The sequence below is a fragment of the Manis pentadactyla genome, chromosome 8, assembly GCF_030020395.1.
Source record: "Manis pentadactyla isolate mManPen7 chromosome 8, mManPen7.hap1, whole genome shotgun sequence".
In the NCBI taxonomy this organism is placed as follows: Eukaryota; Metazoa; Chordata; class Mammalia; order Pholidota; family Manidae; genus Manis; species Manis pentadactyla.
Window position 1 is genome coordinate 123,274,619 of NC_080026.1, and position 20,625 is coordinate 123,295,243.

Here is a 20,625-nt window from a genome sequence, read left to right on the forward strand (position 1 = left end):
AGCAGGTATTTTTTTAAGCCATAGTATGGAAAATTAAAAATACAGTTGTGATGTGTCAAAAATGTCATGGAGGAATTCACCTGCCCTTTACCTTGTAAAGATTAGAAAAGGATGAATCAAAACAGAAGCCCAGGTCTGTGGTCCTGGACAACCTGGAAAGAGAAGGAATGGGCTATGATGCAGGCAGGGGCCTGCCTGGGGAAAACTGGCAGCAGAGAATCCAGGTGGGAGGAAACTAAGTACATGATGTAAGCTGCCATTTACCAAGCACTTTCATGTGACAGGCACTTTTTAAAGTACTTCATAGGCATTATCTCAAGCAAGCCTCTGCACCAGCTATGGCACAATCTTGGAAACACAGCCCATGCCAGACAGCCAGTAGTGGGACTTTTATGCAGAGTCCTGTTTAGGAAGGTCTTAGAAGAGCTGAAAGGATGAACAGGAGCCCCAACAGGAGATCTCTACCCTAAGGCTGGAGTGACAAAGTGAGGTGCTAACAGAACCGGGAGCCAGAACCACCTCAGGGACAGCTGGGACCAAGGAGAGCAGGGCTGCCTAGGAGGAGCCAAAACCACACAGCTGCTCCTGCTGGAGAAGCTGCCTGAGAAGGGGGAGGGGGGCAGAACCCCGGCTGTTCCTTCTTTCTGCCCTCCCATCACCTGCCAGCCCCTGCACGGAAGCTAAGGAATGAGTCTGCAGGGACCACTCCCATTCCAGACAGAAAGTAGGGCAGGGAGGATGAGGAGAGGCTCTGAGGGTGCACAGGACAACAGGGGTCCATCCTCCCAATGGCCCCATGACCTGGAAACCATTATTACCCCCATTTTTAGATGGGGAAACTGAGGCACGGGGCGAGGTTAAGTGAATCTGGTACATGGCAGAGCCCCAATTTGAATTCAGATCTATCTGTTTCTAGAGCCCAAACACATACCTGATGCATTTTCCAATTATCTTATGTGAGAGTCAGATCCCAGGTCTGAAAAGCATATCTTAATGTTAAATCCCATCCATAAAGATATTCAGATGGCGTTGGCTTATGAACCAAACTGCTAGCTGGGACATCAGTGGACTCTCCCTGAACCCCTCTAGTGGGTTACCTGAGATATCTGCAGGGGCTTTGAAGCCAGCCAACCTGGGTGCCAATCTTGGTTCTGCCGTTTACCAGCTGTGTGACCCTGGCACATTATTTAACCTCTCTGAGCCCCAGTTGTCTCCTTTTGAAAGTAGACTTGCTACTGTCCACTTAATACTGGGTTATTTTGAGGTAAAGTAGAATAACATATGGAATAATTACACAGTGCCTACCACATAGTCAGACGTACTGAACAGTAGCTATCACTGTGATTGTTACTAGTCTCCCCCTACAGAGAGTCGGGAGAAAAAAAGATATCCTATTCCTTAAAAGTTGAATCCTGGCAAAGAATTTGTCCTAAAATCTTTAGAACTCACATGAACCCTTAAGTTATTTTGTTCTGGGAAGAGTATCTGTGTATTAGTCAGGATGGGGCCAGGCTGTGAAAAAGTAACAAATCTCCCAGAGTGTAAGACAACAAAGGTTAGTTCTTGCCATTGCTATGTGTAAACTGAGGTTATTATGAATAATAAGATGGTCTAGATCATGCATGCTCAGACTTAACCCAGAGCCTCTCTGCTGCTCTATAACCTGCTGTCAGATTATTGGGCACTGATGGTTTGGTGAGCAAGTTCAAGATCTAGGTGAAAAGAGCAAGGCCTTTCCTTAGTTTCCATAACCCCATGCCCTCCTGGATTTCTTTCTACCTGCCTGGATGTTTGTCCTTAGCATCTTTTGCTGGCTCACTGCCTCCTTCATTCTCACACCATACTATGTCCTTAGCAGACCAGAAATCTAGAAATCATTCTTAACTTTTTCCTGTATCCAATCCAATAACTTCTAACAATTTTGCCTTCTAAATAGCTTTAAACCCACCACTGATATACCTTCCTCTTTAATGAGCACTGTCCTAATCTTGGCCGCCACCATCTTCCCTGGGAGGCATAACCACTCACTCCCTGGACACTTCACGTCTGCTTCCCACCCACGCATCACCCTCGCAAATATCCCACACATCAGCCACGGTGGACATTTGAGAGTGCAACACTGACCATGTCCAACACCTCCATTTCTCTGCCTGATCCCCACTGCAACTGTTAAATCCTTTTAATTGTTCCTTACAGTTTTAGGGACAAAGACTAAAGTCTTTAACTTGGCCTCTGACACCTGGTATGGTCCACCCTTGATTACCTCACCAATCTCAGCAGCATCTACTCCTCCTTCTTTCTCTGACTTTGGCTACACTGCCTTTCATTCATAGCCTCAAGAAAGACAGGCCCTGCCCTTTCATTGCACATATTGCTTCCACTGCCAACAGCAGTGACCCTGTTTTCTCTACAATGCATGCTTCATTATGCAGCTCATATCTCACCTTCTCAGGAAAACCTTTATTGACCCTCAGGCTAAGCCAGGCCCCTCTGTGTCATATACTTCTCCCCATGGAATTTACTACCATTATAATTGAATACTCAGTTGCAGAATTAGTCATTTAATATCTGCCTCTCCCTCTTAAGTAGCATTCTTGATCTTCCCATTCCCTTCTTCGGTATTCCTAACATTAACAGCGCCTTGCACAAAACAGATGCTCAAGATCTGTTTGTTGAATGTCTAAGCACAAGATGTGATTAACTATTTAGTGAGAATGTAAATGGCTATTAAAACTGTCAGCAGTCCTGGACAAGGATATCTCTCAGAATGTAAGTATTCAAGGACAGATACATGAGTCATAGGATTTTGGCTCAGGACTCTATGGGTCTTGGGGGAAGGCCTGTGTCCAAGTCTGATAGAAACAGGCTGATAGAAAGGTAGGAAGCAGAGTTGTCATTCTTCCCCCAGTCCCAGTCCTTGGCCCAGAGCAGAGGAAATGACATAAATACAAGGGAGATAGAGGCCCAGATGTGTACGGGTAACCAGCACCATGACAGATCACCAGCAACACAGCATGGGTTAGAAGCCACAGTTGAGAACAAGTCAAAGCAGGGGCTGGGGGCAAACACACATGTGCCCAATACACTGGAGGGAAGGAATTTTTTTTCACATTTTTAAAAAAATTTAATTAAGGTATCATTGATATACAATCTTATGAAGGTTTCACATGAGCAACATTGTGGTTTCAACATTCACCCATATTATCAAGTCCCCCCTCCCCACCTCTCTGCAATCACTGTCCGTCAGCATAATAAGATGCTGTAGAGTCATTACTTGTCTGGAGGGAAGGAATTTTAAGATACCTGAAAGGGAAAGCTAGGCATGGCTAGATATAGACTTATTTTTATTTCTCCTCCTCAGAATAAGCCTATTAAAAAGGAAAAAGATTTCATGAAGAGGACAAGGAGAAGCAGAACTACTTTGCATTTATATTATTCTTTTTCTACTGAGTTCAAAGTAAGCAAGAAACTCACCTACTAAGTCTAAATGGGACAAATACCAATCTAAGTTCAACTGAGGCTCAAACTTTAGGACACTTTGAAAGAAGTTTAGTTTTATTACTACAGAAGCTCTAAGATTTTCTTTTGGAAAAGTCATTCTCTTGGGTGTTCTAAACACACTCTGCATAATTGTCTTTAGCTTTTAACTTCCCTAAAAAGATTTCCCAAAAGAAAAGTGAAAGAGTGTTATCAACTCAGTTTTCAATTATCTAAATTACAGATAAAGCAAAATCTAAATAAGCATCATATAATTTATTGTGGTTTAGCTAAATGTTTTCTGACAGTCCTCATCATATTATTATATAAAATATTCAAAATGTATTACAATGATGATCTCCAGCATGAAAGTCAGATATTACATAATAGGCTCTCCATAATCCCGAGTCACAGGGGGCAACACTCTCTTCTAGCCCCACTTTGTCATACTGCTGATGGGGCAGGTCCTTGAGCCTGACCCTTCATTCCGTTAGGATGACTCACACTTCACCCATTCCTGTTGCACATCCAGTCCTGCATAGGACACGGTGGAACATTGTCCCCCTTTATCAAATTATCTTAGAGTTACTTTTTCCAGAGGCTCCGAGTTCTGATCCAAGAGTCCTACTTCACTTCCATAAATCACTGAAACATATATACAAATTTAGCACACATACATTAATTGTAGAATTGCTAGTAACCACGACGGATTACAGATGGGATTATATAAACCTTGCTATCCTCATTGCTAGTTTTTCTCTAGGTTACTTACAAGTGATATTCTTAGAGGACAGTCCATTTAAATCTCTAGATCACCTGCTCACTGTTTAATAAATAAAATCTAGGTAAATGGTGTGAATTTCACTAAAGTCCCACCAATTGACCAAATCCTGGAATGATTGAAATGTTAACATCCCAGAGATAAGGTTTAGTTAACTTTAAGTTCTACAGAGTTGTGGTATGCGTTATGAACACAGCATGAATTTTTTAGTGGTGATAATAGTTATAATAATAAAACTATCTTCTTGGTCAGTAACCCCATTTTATAAACCAAAATGACCCTCAGCCAAATTCTAATTAAAAGAGTAGTCAGCTGGATCTGCTCTGCATGTGATCTATTATTCACAAAACCAGACGTGGCACATATAGGAATCCTGCTATTAATTAAGCATATGCTTCAAGATTACAACACAGCTGCTATTTAGAGACATTCAAAATGATAATTATCCTGAAACATTAATTACAGCTTGACAAACTTTATTATGCATAACTTGAAGGGTCTTGGAATGTTGAAGGTAAACTCAGTGTGTGGTTTTGATAATTCTGTGCCACTTTTTCCTCATCTCATCTGTAAAACAAGACTAATAATAGTACTTACTTGATGTGGTTGTTGTGAGGATTAAGAGTTAAAATACATCGGGCACTGGGACAGTACCTGGCACAGTGGACACTATATACTGTTTGCAGTTATCATAAGAGTTCCTAGGAAAATGTCTAGTCGCCTGAACAGGAAGGCTTCATTTGATCCAGGTACCAATCCTACTTGCTTTCACAGGCCATCATCAATCACTATGGTCTTTTAGAATCACAGGCTTTCCCAGCTCCAATTTCAACGAGTTTTCCTTTTCCAGTTACAAATCTGCACAGTGTTTTCCTTTGATAACTATGCTGTTGAGTCAGCAAAGCCTTGAAAGCAGCAGTTCCTAAGTGTTTGGAGTCAGGGAATACTTTGAGAATCTGATGAACCAAACTCTAGACTCTCTCCCAAGAAAAACCATACATGAAGAAGTGCATTCAATTCCAGGAGATTCATCACCCCCATCTGAGGTCGTTGATGGACCCTCAGTTAAGAATCAGTGTTTGAAAGCATGGGTTGGATCTTGTTCTTTGAATAATGTCTAAAGCAAGATGAGACATAAATAAATATTGTACATGGTAAAGGAGGCATTAAATCCTCATAGCCAGCTAAGTACTTTGTAATAAAGGCTTTTGATGATGATGAAGATGAAGAAGAAGAAGAATGAAGAGGAGGAGGGGGAGGAGTCTTCCAAAGTGGGTGAGAGTAGGTAAACCAAAGGGTTACCTTTCCCTTTAAGTGAGCCACACGTGCAGTAGTGCTTCCAAACTGGGAAGCACATGGTGTGGCCTGGTATGGCCACTATTATTAGCAACTCGGGAGGCAGTTTGGGTAACTGATTCTATCTAAAGCTTTCTTTACTCTCAAACAGGTAAAATATTATCTCTGGGGCTCTTCACGCCTCTTCAATGATTCAGACACAAGAGAAATGCTAATTATGGGAACTGAGCTGTGAATTCTAAGTGACCCTAGGGACAAAATGATTATCTGGTGGTCTCATGTTGCTGGAAATTTATTAGAGTGTTTTAAGATTACATTAACTGATTTTCACCTTAAGTGCTCCACCTGGAGAAGCATTAAAGGCTCCTGATAAGGAATGATTTCAAAGAGGTAGTGGCATCAGCCCGATCTTCTGGGTGGGTCGGGGTGCTGTAAAGAGAAAAGCCCAAGTGAGCTGACTGCAGTCAGCCGGGCGGTGTGGCTGGCCTGCCACCACCAAAAGCTGCCACTCTGCCTGGGGCTCACTAGGCTCCTATTCATCTCCTGTTTCCAACAGTGAAGAATGCCAGAGATCAAAGAGGAAGAATAATGTATTTTCAACAACGGTCATGGAATGAGGCCAAGGACTTGATTATATTTCTGCCCCATTACGGTCTCAGATTGCACCCCAGCCTCCAAAATCTTTTTGGACCCTGCAAATGTGGACATGCTCTTACCTCTGTCAACCTCTGGTCCCTTGTCCTCTACCATTCTCCCTTCCCTCACCCTGCCCAAGGCTATCCCTCTGTTTTTGGATCATCCCAAGCTCATCCTCGGCTTGGGACTTCTGTATTTATTGTTCCCTCTGCCAGGAATATTTCTTCTCCAGATATTTGCATGGCTGACTCATTCTTATATTCAGGTCTTAGCTCAGTTAGCAACTTCCTGTCCCTACCTTGTCACTTTCTTCCATATCATCCTATTTTATTTATAGCACATACCATGGTCTGAAAATAATCCGTTGATTTGTTTTCTTCATATTGTCTATCTTCCCCATTAGGATGTGGGCTCCATGAGAATCAGGGACCTTCTATGTCTTGATCATTAATGTAGCCCCCCCAGTCTTAGCACAGGGAAAGCACTGATACACATTTGTTGGCTAAAGGAAAAAATAATCAACAATAGCTACCATTTATCAAGCATTTACTCTGTGCCAGGCAGAGGGCTATCGGTGTTTACAAATACTATCTTACTGAATTCTCATAGCAACCCTCCAAGGTAGGTATGTATCTGGTATCCCTATTGTACAGATCATAGGTTTCAGAGAGGTTATGCAGCTCTTCTAATGTCAAACCTAGCTTGTTACAAGCTACTAAGTACCCAAGACCTGATTTGAACTTAGACATGTTTGACTCAACACTCATACTCCAAATCAGCACACTTTTTCTGAAAAGAGCCAGATAGTAAATATGTAAGACTTTGCAGGCCATATGGTCTCTGTCACAGCTCAACTCTGTAGTAGCATGAAAACAGTCATCACTAATACCTAAACAAATAGATGGGGCTGAATGTCAGTAAACCCTTATTTCTAAAATAAGTGGTAGGCAGAATTTGGCCCCAGGGTCATAATTTGCAGCTTTCTCCTTTATAAGTCATCATTCTATACATGTTATGCTAGAAAGGGAGGGAGGGGATAAAGGAAACGCACTTAAATGTGTGTTCTGTGTATGCTGAGCCCTCTTCAAATATGAAAAACAGCAGGTGTATAAACTCAAGCTAGATAAGGAAAAATAGGAGATAAGGTTCTGGTAGGAACTATGACTCTACTGATTCAACTTCTTGACTGAATGATGACCATCATTGAAGACTACAGTAGAGTTTAATTCAAATAAGTTATTCCATTTTAACCAAGATTCCATTCAGATTGTAATTATACGTGATTCCACATGTCAACAACTGAACAGAACCACATAAACTTTCATCCCAAGCCAGCCCAAAACCTTCAATATTGAAGAGCAAAGTGTACCAACTCACTCTGTTTAAACTTCCTCCTCTTTCAGCCACTGAACTTGAAACCTTCAGTTTTTCCTTCCCAAGCAAATGTATGAGTTATTGGCAAGAAGCGAAAGACAAGATATGAGTCACACGTCTCAGCTGGCCCCAAGAAATCTCCTTCAGCCTCTTTGGGAAGGTGAACACTCTTTCTGCCCAGTTATTATAATCATTCAGTGGCTCTCAAGACCAAATATCAGCATTTCGGCAAAAGCTTAACTCCTAGTCCCTCCCTAGGCTGGGAGGGAAGGGCTGAACTTTGGGAGAGTGGGAGATAGGAGGAGAAAGGCAGTGGTTTCCTTGCTGGTTGGCTGTACATTAGCCACGGGCTGGGGTGGCTGGATCCTCAGGGGCTCGGCCTCCTCCTGTTCACAGCTTTCTCCAGGGCAGCCTGAGGTCCTCAGAAACATGTTAGACAAAATATTCATCTCTCTCTTACCCTGAAGAAAGAATGCTCTCTGGAAACAGCATGTGGCTCTTAAGCCAGTAAGTGCCATTCTCCTCAATTCACATACAATTTTCTAAACATGGGCTTTAAGTGTTTGAGCAAGTGCAAAACATTCAAACTTTAGTCAGGCTCCTGAAACTTCTCTTAGTCTATCTGTGTACTTCCTTATAAAATCCAGTTTTAGCAAGATTTTATCTTTGTAAAAAGATAAATCTCCCCATACACAGAGCACACATTTAAGTGCTTTTCTTTTACCCCCATCCTCCCCTTCTAGCACAGCATACATAGAATGATGACCTACACAGCCTGCTCAGTCCATATAACCAGAACCCCACCTTCGATATCTGATTGGATTCCTTATCCTCCATTACCCCCCAGGTGTTGTCTGACCACTCGGGACTGTCTTTAGCAAGGAACCATGGTAGGTCAGGTTAGCCAGAATCCCCAACTACTGATGTTTCTTTTTAGTAATTTTCCATCTACTGACACTCCCCCACCCGGCTCCAGGGTTATCAGTTCCTACTTGCCTGTGTTATATTCAAGCTTGAGCCCAATCTCTTTCCCCCACTGCAAAATCCCATCAAGGCGGTCCCTATCCTTATCCTGATGGTCCTGAATGAAGTGTGCTTAACAAGCATCGTCCATTTTTTTCCTTTAACACAGGAAATCAGCCCCGGCATAGTATAACCAGCATCTGAAGGGGAATCTAGAAATATAAGATCTGTCCTAGCTCTTCCATTAACCAGCATTGAGGTCCTGGACACCCCTTCCCCCTACTTCCCCTTTCTGAACCTGTCAGTGTCAAAATGAGCCAATCAAGCCTTTTCACCCACCCAAACATCTGTCTGTGTGCTGTCTATTTAACATCTGTTGTATTTACTATTATTTATAGTTATTATTTAAGATGACACATTATTAATAAAGATGATTGCTGCTGAGCACTTAGTATTTATCAGGATTGTGCCATATGCTTTCCACGCATTCTGTTATTTAATTCTCACAACTTCCCCATGAGGAGGGACTCCTGCGATTGCAGACTTCTCATATATGACAACTGAGATTCAGGAGAGCCTAAACCTTTTTTTTTTTTTTTCAAGAACTCACGTCTTCATGTTTCCTGTAGCCCCTGCTCAGGGTCTGACCCGAGAGGAAAATGCAGGTTCCAACTCCCTGTCCCTGAATTCCTTCTTCCGGCACCATACTGCCTCTCATGGTGCCAGGCTACCAAACCAAGATGTTTGCCGTGGAAGAGATGGTGCAGAGCTGCATGGACGTCCAATGTGTGGTCTTTGCTCCTGAGACACTTAGAACCCAGGGGAGGTGGCAGAAACCATGGCCCAGTCAATGCCCAGGAAGAGCAGGGCTGATATTTCACGGAGTAGGACTGTCTTCTCCTTGGTTCCTTACTATCATTTTCATACAAAAGCAAACTTAAAGCAATGGAATCTTCACATCTCTGGAGAATCTATTAGAGAATCCTTTTCTTTGCTAAGGAGAGGCAACCCCTTCAAGGATGGACCAAGTCAACAATCTGGCTTCTTTCCTTGTAACAAACAGCTGGAGATCTTTAGGAAGGCATATCAGTGCTGGGCTGACCAGAGGGGCCTGGGGGCCATGGTGAGAAAAGGGTAGGTTCTGGCAGATAGCAGAGCGAGGCTGGTAAAGTAATGGTTTGCACTAATCTGATTCTCTCAGGGGGAGTGGTGAGGGGGGAAATGAGGTTTATTATTACACGTCTACAGTGATCTAAGTGCTTTTATATACGCTGAGCATTAGATGCTGACAATAATGTGTATAGCTGATGTTTTACAGGTGAGGCTAGTAAGAATCCAAACAGGATTTCTATCTCTTCTTTTCACTCTACCTCAATGCCTGTGTAGATACTATCCTAGCACTAGCTCAGATTTTCATGAAAATAGATGGTACTTTCTCAATAGAATATCTGTAAAAACTATTTAGCCTGCAAAACCTTACAGTACCTCCCACAGGGTAAGGTGCTCAATAAAGTAGGATGAACTAACAACTCCTACTGTGGTTTCTCCAACTGAGGCCAATATCATCTGATCTAATGGTTCTCATCTGGGGGTGATTTTCCCCCCTGGAAGACATGTCTGGAAATATTTTTGGTTGTTAAAAAAAAAGGCAGGAGTATTACTAACATCTGGTGGTTAGAGGCCAGGATGCTGCTCAGCGTTTGAGAATGTACAGGGACAGGCCCACAACAAACAGTTATCTGACCCAGTAGTGCTAAGGTGGAGGAATTCTGACCTAATATAACATATTTTAACAGCTGAGGAAACCATGACCCAGAGTGATCTCAGGAGCTGTTCCCAGGGCCATACGACTGGTTGATGGCAAAGCTGTGATCTATTATCCTCTGCAACTTTCTACAGTGTTCTTGCCAAACCTCAAGCCCCTGAGCAGCCACATGACTGCCTGATTCAGGGGCGATGGGTACAGGGGAAAAGATTGTGCTGGTCTAATAGTCCAGGCAAACCACACATAATTATGCAAGTTCAAGTGGACCAAGCCTGTTCCTCCTGTCTGGGTCGTCCCCTGAATCAGGAGCAAGGGAAAGTTCCAGAGAACTAGGCAACCAAGACTCAGACCACAGAGAGCTCTCCTAGAGGCCTTTGCTGCCCACCAGCTTCATACTCCCCCTCCCTCATTTTCTCAGGGTTGTCAACCAAAACAGAATGATCAAGTTGAAACAAATTTTTTTCTTTTAATAATTAAATAGGCATGTTAAAAATATTAATGATTAAGTGGTCCTATTAGGTCGAGGTAGAAATTTCCAGAAAAGATGCTCTCCAAAATATATTCATCATTTGCATTATAATTGCTACTGATAACAATTTTTGGCCTCCTATGTGCCAAGATCTATGTTGGGTCCCAGGGGAGAGATGGGCAAGAGGAGAAGAGGGTGTCCGCCAATATCACATATAAGGTGCATGCTTGACCTCAAGAAGCATTTTTTCCCAGCATGAGTCTCCTTTGCAATCGCCATCAGAGAGTAAAGCCAACAATGCAAAACGAAACCCTCCTTACAGCTAAATATCTAGGCCTAGCATGACTTACTTATTTTAAACAACTTTTAACACAGAAATATTTAACTACAGTCCAAGAATTTGGACTTTACCACTTATATTATTGGGATTTGGACTTCCAAAGCCCTGCACCACATCTAAAATTGCAGAATAACCAGACAAGTATGGGACTTCATTCACCTAAAGCAGATCCTTTGATCACAAGATCCCCTAAAGTAAGCAGGTAGATGGTGAGGGTGGGGGTGGGGGGAGAACTAAAAGGCTACCCCAAGCCAGGGAACTGGCATCTTTTCCAGCAGTCTCTAGGCTGCATCTCAGTGGAAGGTGGAGGTCTGGGTTAACACAACTCTGAAGATCAATTTTTATCTTGAAATTTCAATGAAAAATTAAACATCCTGATAACACTAAGTACTAACGGCTTTTATTTCCATTGCAACTGCTTTCTGAGATGGATAATTCCCCTTTAGATTTTCATGAGTTTGGCCCAGAAACCAGATACTCAAGACATTAAACATACAGGAGCCTGGGGCGCCAAGAAAACAGTAGCATCTGTTTAAGGATTTGGCTGCCACAGCCTGCTAAGTGTTGGGGGAAGTGAGTAGAATTTGAATATGTCAGCTTTGCCACTCTGCTACAGACCGGGAAATCAGGCGCCGAGAAAGACACAGGGGCTCCTGCTTGGTCTGGACAAGGTGTTAACCTTGGTGACAAGCAGCTTGTTGGGCAGTGCTTCCCAGACTTTGAGCTATCACAGTGCAGTAATAAATTAAAGGATACTAACTTTTTTATTCTGCCCAGTGGAAATATTAAAATTAAACTCAACATAAACTGGCAATCCACAAATTCCATCACTTCGTAGAAGAAAGAACATTTTAACATTTCAACAAGCAGAAAGGACAGACTCTCAGAACAGAGGAAAGTTTCTCAAATTGAATACACATAGCTGTATTAAAGACTTGCTACTTTGCCCTTAGTTCATACATCACCCTATACCAGAAAAACATCACAGAGCAGCTGGTAATGTGAGTAGTTGGTGGAATTGCCTGGAGACAACTAGGTTTGAGACCCAGCTTGAACAGAGAATGTATTCCAGGGCAAGGACAGGGAGGGGTCAGGGTGGGACTGCGGGGACAGGAGTTGCTCTGAGAACAAGCCACTGGGCTCTCTGGGGCACCCTCCACACTGTAATGCTACATTAAACTGCTTGTTTAATTACCCATCTCATCCACTGGGCTTTGAGTTCCTTGAGAGCAGAAACTGTTTTGTTGCCCTGGGTCACAGAGCTAATTGGATGGGGGGCAGAGATAGTGGTGTAGCCAGGGTCCATTGAAAGGAGCAATGGTAAGGCACCAGGGACACACAATGCCGATTCACAGACCCATACGCCCTCAGGATTAGAGAGATCGTTTTTCTGTTGTCTCATCATGTATGTCCTTTGTAGCAGACAGGGGCCCCACCTCCATCCTACCTGGCAGTCTCACCCTGAGCATCATCCCTCAAGATAATTAAAATGTGCCCCAAGGGGAGAGTGATGGAGGTCAGGATGGCGCTGCCACAGGGAGGGGCCAGGGGACCACTGAGTGAAGGCTCAACTTGTCCGCCAGGGCTCCTGCAGCTGTCTGGTCAGGAGCGGGGCCGGGGTGGGGAGTAGCCGGCCTCCCGCCTGCTTACTGCTGGATTCCCTTGGTTCTCCCACTGCCAAATTAGAGAAGAGCTCTGGTCCCAGGGATTTCAGTTTTCCCTGGCCTTTGTTTCTCCTAGTCACTTTTTGGAACTGACTCAAAGAAAACACCATCCACACTGTTACCAGCAGCCCCCAGGGTTAAGTTCCAGAGCAACCACCCTGCCCTGCAGAGAAAGTCCAGCTCACAGGCAAATGGAAGTCGCTTTCTTTCAAGGCTCATTTTGGGAGGTTCTTTAGACAGCCTTATTTTTGGCAGGACGTTGAAGCCCAAAACACAGAGCCAGCCTCCACTAAACTTGCTGCCAGCCCCACAAGGCAGGGTGGAGGCCAAATGCAAAGCTCACTGAGCAAGTGCCCTGAGGGAAGGGGAGGGCAGGGCTGGAGGGGGGCTCCTGCCCCCTGCTGTATGAGAGCCCAGAGCCCCCCTGCTGCGTGAGAGCCCAGGAGTGACCACAGGCCGTCTTCATTAGCTCTACCACAGCAGGTCAGCCCTGAGCCCCATGACACCTGTGAGATGCTGCTCAGGGCTGGGGAACCAGGCTCCTTCTGGGCCGGCTTAGCAAGGCTGCAGGCTCCGGGAACTGAATGGTGAGGGTGGACTTCCCATTGCAAATATCCTGCCATTTTTCTTTTATGACCTACTGGGGGTGGGTTGCCTTGGGGTGCAACTAGCAACTCAAAGCCTCTTGGGGAATGCTTGGTGTAATGTATAGCATCTCTGTTCCTTTCTCAATATCTAATCCTCTATGACTCCTGCACCTAACAGGGTTTCAGATCCTGAGTTCATGTGATGACAGTGTGTGCCTTGAAGTATCGATCCTACTGCCTGTCTTCTCTCCATGACTGCCTCCTTCAGGAATCATGGCTGAAACACTGATGTCCCTGGGAAGTCCTGCTAAACCCTATGGCTGGCAAGCACAGGTGGTGACTGGCTAAGAGACAGCTGAAGGCAAGAGTGAGGCCCCAGGCAGGGCAGAGGAGATGGAGAGAGAACTGATATGTCTCTGCAGGTCAAGGGCACAGGGTCCCCACAAGGAAGGTAGGAGAGAATTGAAGATGCTGACATTACCATTCTTTCAGGAGCCCGAGACTGATCATTTCTTTTCATCACTCTTGGCAAGCTTAGCCTTCCCATCACCTCCCAGACCTTCTGGCTTTGTCTGGAAAAAATGCTAACCAGCTCTTCACAAGTGCTGTTGCTAAAGCCCTGGCCAGAGAGCTCACAAAAGACACTATGTGCAGAGCAAATGGAACATGGTGCTCCCAGGGGTTGGGGGTGGTGGGACGGGGGACAGAGTGGGTGGGGAAGGGGGCAGGCTGCGAAGCACTCACGGGCAGCCAAGGAGGACAATGGGTCCGTCCTCTAACCTTCAGCTCCCGTCCCTCTCCCAGCCTGCCTGTGCCAGGAAGTTCACCACCATAGATGACTGCCCCAGGTGGCTAATCATCCAGGCTGGACATGTGGCAGCTTGGGGCAGAAGGACACAGAGGACCTATTTTCTGTCCCTTGACCCTGGGAAGGGGCTTAGAGATTTTCATCTGAGAAGAAAGACCCTAGGGGAGTGAGGATATGGGGCTCCAGCTGGGGAGTAGGAAGGAGGTGACGGAGAAAGGGCATTCTAGGAGGCAGGACCGGCCAGTTCCGCTTCCTGCCCAGTCTGAGTTTGCACACAGACTTTCTCTATCAGTAGAGACTGTGGGGAAGAGAGCACTGGACAGGGAGTCCGGAGGGCCTCATTTAATCTGGCTCTGCCTTGCTGTGGATTGAAGGAATCATAAATGCCAGAGATGGGCAGGTTAGTTCAGTCTGCCCCCTCTCTGACTCACAGGCTCTGCATCCCAGAGAGCTACAGGGCCCGACCAGGGTTGCACATACCAAGCACCTACCGCATCCTGATTGAGGTGGTGTGTTAGGTGCTCACATGCTGTTGGTTCAACAAAGAGGCCTTTCTGGACCATCAATTTAGGTTCTTTTTTTTTTCTCATTACAGATGGAAATGGCCTGTTTATTTGTGGGTTTTTTTTTATGCCTATCACCTCCCAATTCAAGTGCAACTTCCACAAGTTACACTTGTAGGCAGGGAGCTTTCTCTGCATTTTCTGCTATATCCCAGTGCCTCGCATACAGTAGGCACACACTGATATTTAATGAACACAGAAACTCTATTCTCAAAGGAACCCATGAGGGAAGTATCCCACCCATTTACAGATGAGAGAACCGGGGCTTAGACAACTAAGGTAACAAGTGGAAAAGCAAAATTCGGCGGTGGGGCTGAACGACCCTTGCCCCACACTGTACTGCCCTAACAGAGCTGTCCGGCTGACACTCCCTTAGGCGAAGGCCCTGGTTTAGGGTTTTCGGGCTGTGATGTCCTAGGACTAGATGCCCCAAGACCACTCCCTGAGAGAGGAGGAGAGGGGAAGGGGTCACTTCAGGACTGAGGGCAACTCAGAGCCAGGGTCCCCAGGCAGGCAGCCAGTGTTGCCAGGCCCGGTGCCAGGTCAGGGGCCCTGCAGGGAAGATGAGGCTGAGGCCCCCACGGCAGTGAGGAGAACCCCTCTCAGCAACTGGGGAGGCAGACAGTGAAACAGGAGTATTTTCCTGACAGGAATTTTAGAAGAGACCAAAAGGCAGTGCGCCCAACAGTCAAGGTCTGGGAAAGCCCCTGATCCATGGGAAGGCCATGGACTTTGAGGCCAGACGTGCCAGAAACTGAGTCTTGGCTCTTGCACTTACCAGTGCAGGCAAGTTAGTTATGTTCCCTTAGCCTTTTTCGTTCCTCTAAAACATGGGATGATGCTAACCCGTCTGCCTCACAAGGAGGAGAGATGAGATTCATCAGGGCAAGGCCCTAGCACAGTGCCTGAACCCACTGCAAGAGGCCAGCCAGCACTAGTCTCCTGAAGCACGTCCTTCAAGGCTGGACCAAACTCCTGATTTAGAGCCTCTCCACCTTCAGGCAGAAATCCATATGTGGTTAAACCTGGCTACAAAGGCAGGTGAGAGGCTGAGAGGGAAAACAGATCCTCAGAGAGGACAGAGGACAGGACTGAAAGCCCCTAGGTCCGGGTCTGTGGCTGTTAACGACAGTATCCTCAAAGCCTCACCCGTAACCGGGGCCTGCATTGTGTGCAGTGGGCCCGGCCGACTGAATGACCATCAGGCCAGCATGGGAGAGTGGCCACGTTCTGACCATTGGCCTGATATCATTCACATGTTTCTGATCCACTCTTTCAGCACCAGAGTGGCACCATGGCATAGGAGCGAAATCATGGGCTCTAAGGTCCCTTGTTTGTTGTGTTTACTTGTTTCTTAACTTTCCTCATCTGCTGAATGGGTTGACACTCACCTCATAGGCTTGTTGTGGGGACTAGGTTAACAATGTAAGGCACTTAGAACAGGCAGGGATAAGGCGTGCTGCCAGTGTTAGCTGTTATTACCAGTAAGGGCCTACTGGGCGTCAGACTGGGGGTCTGGCTGGGAGCAAGTCCCCTGCCTCCCAGAGCTGCCAGTAAAGCAGAGGTAATGAATGAGGGGGGAAAAGTCACAGGACATTAGGATTATTGGTCCAGGAAGGTGAAGTCCAAGGGACCTTAACCCACTGCTGGAAAAGGAGGCTTTACTCAGAAACCTGACTAATCTATTGACTTGGCCAGAGCAGGAGGGTGGGGGGAGCGGGGAGAAAGAAGATGCAGTAAGGCCAGCCATGGTGGGTGCAGAGAAAGCAAGTCTGGGTGGCAAGACAGAGGCAGGGATTGGTGAGGGAGGAGGCCAGAGAGGCGAGGGGAACCCAGGCCGCAGATAGAAAAGGGAGGAAGGGCTTTGGAAAGAGTGAGGAAGGGTCAGGTCTGGGAAGTATAACTCCCTGCTCTGGGCTTGTCCTTCACCTCTTGTCATTTTTCTTAAATTTAAAAGGGGAAGTAGGATTCATGTTGATGAACCTTCAGACTAATTACTCTGAATAGCCTCCAAACATGTAGTAGGGCCACAACAGAGAAAACTCCCTGGGAACCCAAAAGTAGTCAGTCCTCCAACATGGGGAGAAGGTCTGAGGGACAGAGCCTCGGCAACACACCACCGCAGCCAGCAAAGCAGGTCCAACCCAGGTACAAACAGCCGACGCAGCATTGTTATCCAGATTACTACAACACGCACGGAAACATTAGGGAATTGAAACAACCCCCCTAACCAGACAAAGGAAATGCAACTGGCGTGGTTCCTTCCTAATCTAAATGCATAGGGAAAAATTAGTTTTCTTTCCAATTTACCATACAAACATTCTTCTCCACTTAATAATATAAATGATTGCTTTTCCATCATATTTCCCCTCCTCAGGCTTCTCCAGCCAAACCTAACAATTAGAGAGGACAGAGCCCATCCTTTCCTCTGTCCTTCATCTTCATCTTCACCCAGGTGGTTAGATCCTTGCTGGCCCCACAAGGAGCCCAGCTTTCATCTGCAGTGAAGAAGTCCTTTGATGTAAAGCTGCCTGGCCAACTCAAGGCCCGGCTGAGCTGGGAATATGATGGGGATGGGAACAGACAGCACACGTTAAACACAGATCTCAGACACAGTGGGAAACCAATCCTCCTAAAGGAGAGGCTCGGCCCCGCTCTTCCTTTCTCTGTGGCCAACATCACGAGGACTGGTGCCGCCAAGCAGAGCCTTTGGAAAGCCATGTCCCATTTGCAAATCCGATTGGAGGACATTTCAAACTAAAACGACTGAATTTCTCATAAAGTGTCCAAAACTCTCAGGACTTTGGGATTCTGAGCCAGGGGAAAAGACAATGAGGAGGCCAAGAGAGTAGCTAGACCCCAGAAAGGATTTCCTGGGGAGCAAAAGCCTACAGACGTGATAGACCACCTACATGCTCACACCTCTCCAGCTGCGTGACAGACAGCTGCAAAGCCTTGGCTTCGCCTTCCTGCAGAATTCAAGATTCTGGGTTCTCTCTTCCTCTGCTTTCTTCCTTCACTTTCTCTGCCTCTCCTGCTTTTCACTTTGCTGTCCAGTCCTCCATCCGACTCCCACTTTTAATGTCATGACTTGCTAAGAAATTAGAACCCCCCCAAAAACCTTTTTAATACCTGTATCTTTGACTCTTTGGCGTTTGAAGAATTACTTCCAACCAGTTGATTAGCTGATCAAGACTTGGGAGAAGACAGCCTGGTCTGTGTCAGGGGTTGAATATAAAGGTCTTCTGGGTGCCTGTTCATAAGGCCAGAGACTGAAGGACTTTGGGTGCTCGGTAGTAACCTCAGGAAAGTCCCCGGGCGGCAGTAGACTGTCCTAGCACAGGAGGAGAAGCCTCTTTAATCAAATAATAACCAGCCAGAGATAAGGGCCGCTAGGCCGAGCTGGGCTAGCCAGTCACATGCTTCCTTCTGACCACAAGGACAAACAGACCCAGGCTTCTGGGGTGAGCTTCAGGGCTTGTTATTATTTAATGATGCTGTGGCGCTGTCTTCCTGGCTGGGTCGGGTGGGGATTTTCTGACAAGGGAGTGTGGCTCTGAGCTCAGGAACCTCATTCTCAGGAGGTACCTGGCCCAGCGGCTGCAGCTGAGTCTTCTGAGTGATCACCTGGGGCATCCAGCTCCCAGCCTGGATGTTTCCACATGGCCAAAAGAGACCTCATTGCTGCTGGGAAGCCAGGCTGGAGCGGGGCTGGCAGGGCCAGGTGTCAGATCTGCCACAGGTGGGGGCCTGTGGCAGATCTGACACCAGACGTGCAGCTCACTGACTGACCCTGTAGAGGCCTTGCAGACCCAAATGACTTGTCCTCATGCGTGGGAGATGCTTTACTTGCATTTCCTCTGTAGGACCAATAGGTCCTCCAGCAGGACCATTGGACCCATCCTGTAGTTGGCCGTGGCTTTGAGCTTCTCTGTATTCTTCGTCCTTCCCAGCCACCCTCCCTTCCAATGCTTTCAGTGCTCTGTTAGGCCACAGAGGTATCATAACCAAGGTGGGTTCTGGTCACTAAGCAGGCCTGGAAGTGAACAATGACCCTACATCTCTTCTAGCCCTGTGACTGAACGTCCCCTTCCTTGCCCAGTTGCTGCAAGGATTAAATGGAAGAACTCTGCCAGGTCTCTATAAGGTTTTTATGGGCCCTGAGGAGATGCAGACAAACTCTTACATGGTATTGACATATTACAGCTCAATATTTAAAGAAACTTAAGGGGGAGCCTTTTGTTATGTGAATAACATTTAGCCATTAATATAATCAACTTTGGGGTATTTCTTCATCCTGAAATGAAGCCCCTTCCCATTACAGTCATTACCCCTGTTAAAAAACAAAATTCAGACAGGTACATTTGAAGATCTAATTTGCTTTATTAAGCAATTCATGAATCAGACAGCATCCCCTCTGGCCAGTAGAGACATGTTCTGAGGAATAGTACAAAATGGAAGATTTTTAATAGACAGGAGGGGGTTAGTTTTTAGCAAAAGAGAAGAAGGGAGTGTTCAGACCAAGTCACTTTCTCTGAGGGGGAAAAGTAAGGGGTCTTATAATGCAAAACACCTCTTCTCTTAGGGAAGGTAGAGAAGGCTCATGGGACAGGTTATCTTAGCAATGATGCTAGCCAGAAAATTCCTGACTGACTACATTGCTGGGGAGGCTGAAACTGTAATTAAGGTTAGGTATTAAGTCCTGGTTTGGTAAGTACCTAGCAGAAATAACACCATGTTGGGTATGTGTGTTTATTTTTAACACACTTTGCACCCAACCCAACCTTCCCTATCAACCATTCATTAAGCAGGCATTTATTTTGCATTTACTCCATTAGAGACTACATTAATGACTGGGGTGCACCAAGGGGAGTCCTCTGTCCTCAGGAAGGCAGGAGTTTATTAAAGAAGTCCTCTCTGCAGAGGACCATGAAGCCAGTGACCAAGGGCCAGTGAAGAGGGTTTGTCACAGAGGTTTTGGGACCCATCCAAATGGAACACGGGAAAAACTCACAATGGTGGATGGGATGTGGATGCAAATCAGAGGGCCAAGTATGGCCAAACTTTCTCCAAGAGAACTTTCTGCAGGACTTTGACTAGAGAATAAAAAGAGGAAAAGCAGAGCTGTCTCTCCACTCATAAAAAATCTATCTATCTATCTATCTATCTATCTATATATATATATATATATATATACACACACACACACACATATATATATATACACACATATATATATAGCAGACTCATTAAGATTGAATTCACATACCATAAAAATTCACCCATTTAAAGTATATGTCAATGATTTCTAGTATATTCACACAGTCACGCAACCATCAGCAAAATCAATTTTAGAGCATTTCATCACCTCAAAAAGAAACTCCTACCCATTAGCAGTCATTGCCCACCCCATCCCCCATTCCCACCTGTCACGTCTAGACAACCAACAATCTGTTTTGCCTATCCTGGACATTTCTTATAAATGGAATCATATATGTTTTGGTCCTTGTAACTGGCTTCTTTCATTTAGCATAATGTTCTCAAGTTTCACATCCTTCCTTTGTATTGTTGAATAATATTCCACTGTAGGACTATACCACCACTTGTTTATGCATGCATCTGTTCTTGGACATTTGAATTGCTTCCACTTTTTTGCTGTTCTGAATAATGCCTCTATGGACATTCAAGTGCTCCACTCCCTTTCATCCACAAATTCACAATCCACAGCAGGGAAAGAGAGGACAAAGCAGGACAGAACCAAGCCTTTGCAGGGCCTCTTTCTAGCCAGCAGTTAGTGTATCATGTCAGTAGCTGAGTCTGATATGTGTACAGATTTTTCACAGTGCACATGTTCCCTCTTGTGTAATCCTCCCAACAACCTTAGGCATGAGGGAGGTATTAT

General features: G+C 45.6%; 1 protein-coding gene across 1 annotated transcript in view; it reads right to left on the reverse strand.

Annotated features, from left to right (window-relative positions):
• The window catches only part of GPAM (glycerol-3-phosphate acyltransferase, mitochondrial), a 55,316-nt gene extending 37,278 nt beyond the window's left edge, over positions 1 to 18,038 (reverse strand). The window contains exon 1 of the mRNA XM_036898433.2: positions 17,856 to 18,038. The gene's annotated coding sequence lies outside the window, so the exon portion shown is untranslated. The remainder of the gene's footprint in view (positions 1 to 17,855) is intronic.
• Between the last annotated feature and the right edge of the window lie 2,587 nt (positions 18,039 to 20,625).